This window comes from Triticum aestivum, chromosome 6D (genome assembly GCF_018294505.1).
Source record: "Triticum aestivum cultivar Chinese Spring chromosome 6D, IWGSC CS RefSeq v2.1, whole genome shotgun sequence".
Lineage (NCBI taxonomy): Eukaryota > Viridiplantae > Streptophyta > Magnoliopsida > Poales > Poaceae > Triticum > Triticum aestivum.
In genome coordinates, this window is record NC_057811.1 from 114,974,686 (window position 1) to 114,978,730 (window position 4,045).

Genomic DNA, 4,045 nt, shown 5'->3' on the forward strand with positions numbered 1-4,045 from the left:
ATGGTGTGTCCAAACATCATAACTGCACCCTATTGGATATGGTGCATGCCATGATGTCTCTTATCGAATTACCACTATCGTTTATGGGTTAGGCATTAGAGACAACCGCATTCACTTTAAAAGGGGAACCACGCAATTCCGTTGAGACGACACCGTTTAGAGAAACCTAAGTTGTCGTTTCTTAAAAGTTTGGGGCTGCGATGCTGATGTGAAAAAGTTCCAGGCTGATAAGCTCGAACCCAAAGCGGATAAATGCATCTTCATAGAATACCCAAAACAGTTGGGTATACCTCCTATTTCAGATCTGGAAGCAAAAGTGATTGTTTCTAGAAATGAGTCCTTTCTCGAGGAAAAGTTTCTCTCGAAAGAATTGAGTGGGAGGATGGTGGAGACTTGATAAGGTTATTGAACCGTCACTTCAACTAGTGTGTAGCAGGGCACAGGAAGTTGTTCCTGTGGCACCTACACCAATTGAAGTGGAAGCTTATGATAGTGATCATGAAACTTCGGATCAAGTCACTACCAAACCTCGTAGGTCGACGAGGATGCGTACTACTTCAGAGTAATGCGTAATCCTATCTTGGAAGTCATGTTGTTGGACAACGATGAACCTATGAGCTGTGGAGAAGCGATGGTGGGCCCGGATTCCGACGAATGGCTCGAGGCCATGAAATCCGAGATAGAATCCATGTATCAGAACAAAGCATGGACTTTGGTGAACTTGCCCGATGATCGGCAAGCCATTGAGATAAATGGATCTTTAAGAAGAAGATGGACGTGGACGGTAAGATTACCGTCTATGAAGCTCGACTTGTGGCAAAGAGTGTTTTCACAAGTTCAAGGAGTTGACTACGATTTTCTCATCCGTAGCGATGCTTAAGTCCGTCGGAATCATGTTAGCATTAGCTGCATTTATGAAATCTGGCAGATGGATGTCAAAACAAGTTTCCTTACCAGTTTTCGTAAGGAAAGGTTGTATGTGATACAATCAGAAAGGTTTTGTCCATCCTAAGGATGCTAAAAGGTATGCTAGCTCCAGCGATCCTTCCATGGATTAGAGCCAGCATCTCGGAGTCAGAATATACGCTTTGATGGAGTGATCAAAGTTTTTGGGTTTATACAAAGTTTGTTAGAAACTTGTATTTACAATAAAGTGAGTGGGAGCGCTACAACATTTCTGATAAGTATATGTGAATGACATATTGTTGATCCGAAATGATGTAAAATTTCTGGAAAGCATAAAGGGTTGTTTGAAAGGAGTTTTTCAAAGGAAGACCTGGATAAAGCTGCTTACGTATTGGGCATCAAGATCTATAGAGATAGATCAAGACGCCCGATGATACTTTCAAAGAACGCACACCTTGACATGATTTTGAAAGAGTTCAAAATAGATCAGCAAAGAAGGAGTTCTTGGCTGTGTTACAAGGTGTGAGTATTGAGTAAGACTCAAGACCTGACCACAGCAGAAGAGAGAGAAAGGACGAAGGTCGTCCCCTATGCTTTAGACGTAGGCTCTACAGTATGCTATGTTGTGTACCGCACATGAAGTGTGCCTTGCCATGAGTTGGTCAAGGGGTACAATAGTGATCCGGGAATGGATCACATGACAGCGATCGAACTTATCCCTAGTATCTAGTGGACTAAGGAATTATCTCGATTATGGAGGTGAAAAGGAGTTCGTCGTAAAGGGTTACGTCGATGCGAACTTTGACACTAATCCGGATGACTCTGAGTAGTAGACCGGATTCGTATAGTAGAGCAGTTATTTGAAATGGCTCCAAGTAGCGCGTGGTAGCATCCACAAGATGACATAGATATTCGTAAAGCACACACCGATCTGAAAGGTTCAGACCCGTTGACTAATAACCTCTCTCACAAGCATAACATGATCAAACCAGAACTCATTGAGTGTTAATCACATAGTGATGTGAACTAGATTTTGACTCTAGTAAACTCTTTGGATGTTGGTCACATGGTGATGTGACCTGTGAGTGTTAATCACATGGTGATGTGACCTGTGAGTGTTAATCACATGGTGATGTGAACTAGATTATTGACTCTAGTGCAAGTGGGAGACTGTTGGAAATATGCCCTAGAGGCAATAATAAATTGGTTATTATTATATTTCCTTGTTCATGATAATCGTTTATTATCCATGCTAGAATTGTATTGATAGGAAACTCAGATACATGTGTGGATACATAGACAACACCATGTCCCTAGTAAGCCTCTAGTTGACTAGCTCGTTGATCAATAGATGGTTACGGTTTCCTGACCATGGACATTGGATGTCGTTGATAACGGGATCACATCATTAGGAGAATGATGTGATGGACAAGACCCAATCCTAAGCCTAGCACAAAAGATCGTGTAGTTCGTTTGCTAGAGCTTTTCCAATGTCAAGTATCATTTCCTTAGACCATGAGATCGTGCAACTCCCGGATACCGTAGGAGTGCTTTGGGTGTGCCAAACGTCACAACGTAACTGGGTGACTATAAAGGTACACTACGGGTATCTCCGAAAGTGTCTGTTGAGTTGGCACGGATCGAGACTGGGATTTGTCACTCCGTATGACGGAGAGGTATCTCTGGGCCCACTCGGTAATGCATCATCATAATGAGCTCAATGTGACTAAGGAGTTAGCCACGGGATCATGCATTACGGTACGAGTAAAGTGACTTGCCGGTAACGAGATTGAACAAGGTATTGGGATACCGACGATCGAATCTCGGGCAAGTAAAGTACCGATTGACAAAGGGAATTGTATACGGGATTGATTGAATCCTCGACATCGTGGTTCATCCGATGAGATCATCGTGGAACATGTGGGAGCCAACATGGGTATCCAGATCCCGCTGTTGGTTATTGACCGGAGAGGTGTCTCGGTCATGTCTGCATGTCTCCCGAACCCGTAGGGTCTACACACTTAAGGTTCGGTGACGCTAGGGTTGTAGAGATATTAGTATGCGGAAACCCGAAAGTTGTTCGGAGTCCCGGATGAGATCCCGGACGTCACGAGGAGTTCCGGAATGGTCCGGAGGTGAAGAATTATATATGGGAAGTCCAGTTTCGGCCACCGGGAAAGTTTCGGGGGTTATCGGTATTGTACCGGGACCACCGGAAGGGTCCCGGGGGTCCACCGGGTGGGGCCACCTATCCCGGAGGGCCCCATGGGCTGAAGTGGGAAGGGAACCAGCCCTTAGTGGGCTGGGGCGCCCCCCTTGGGCCTCCCCCTGCGCCTAGGGTTGGAAACCCTAGGGGTGGGGGGCGCCCCACTTGGCTTGGGGGGGAAGCCACCCCCCTTCCCCCTTGGCCGCCCCCCCTTGGAGATCTGATCTCACAGGGCCGGCGCCCCCCAGGGGTCCCTATATATAGTGGGGGGAGGGAGGGCAGCAGCACCACAGCCCCTGGCGCCTCCCTCTCCCCTGCAACACCTCTCCCTCTCGCAGAAGCTTGGCGAAGCCCTGCCGAGATCCCCGCTACTTCCACCACCACGCCGTCGTGCTGCTGGATCTCCATCAACCTCTCCTTCCCCCTTGCTGGATCAAGAAGGAGGAGACGTCGCTGCTCCGTACGTGTGTTGAACGCGGAGGTGCCGTCCGTTCGGCACTCGGTCATCGGTGATTTGGATCACGACGAGTACGACTCCATCAACCCGTTCACTTGAACGCTTCCGCTCGCGATCTACAAGGGTATGTAGATGCACTCCTTTCCCCTCGTTGCTAGTATACTCCATAGATGGATCTTGGTGATGCGTAGGAAATTTTAAAATTCTGCTACGATCCCCAACAGTGGCATCATGAGCCAGGCCTATGCGTAGTTACTATGCACGAGTAGAACACAAAGCAGTTGTGGGCGTAGATGTTGTCAATTTTTCTTGCCACTACTAGTCTTATCTTGTTTCGGCGGTATTGTGGGATGAAGCGGCCCGGACCGACCTTACACAGTACGCTTACGTGAGACAGGTTCCACCGACTGACATGCACTAGTTGCATAAGGTGGCTAGCGGGTGTCTGTCTCTCCCACTTTAGTCGGAACGGATTC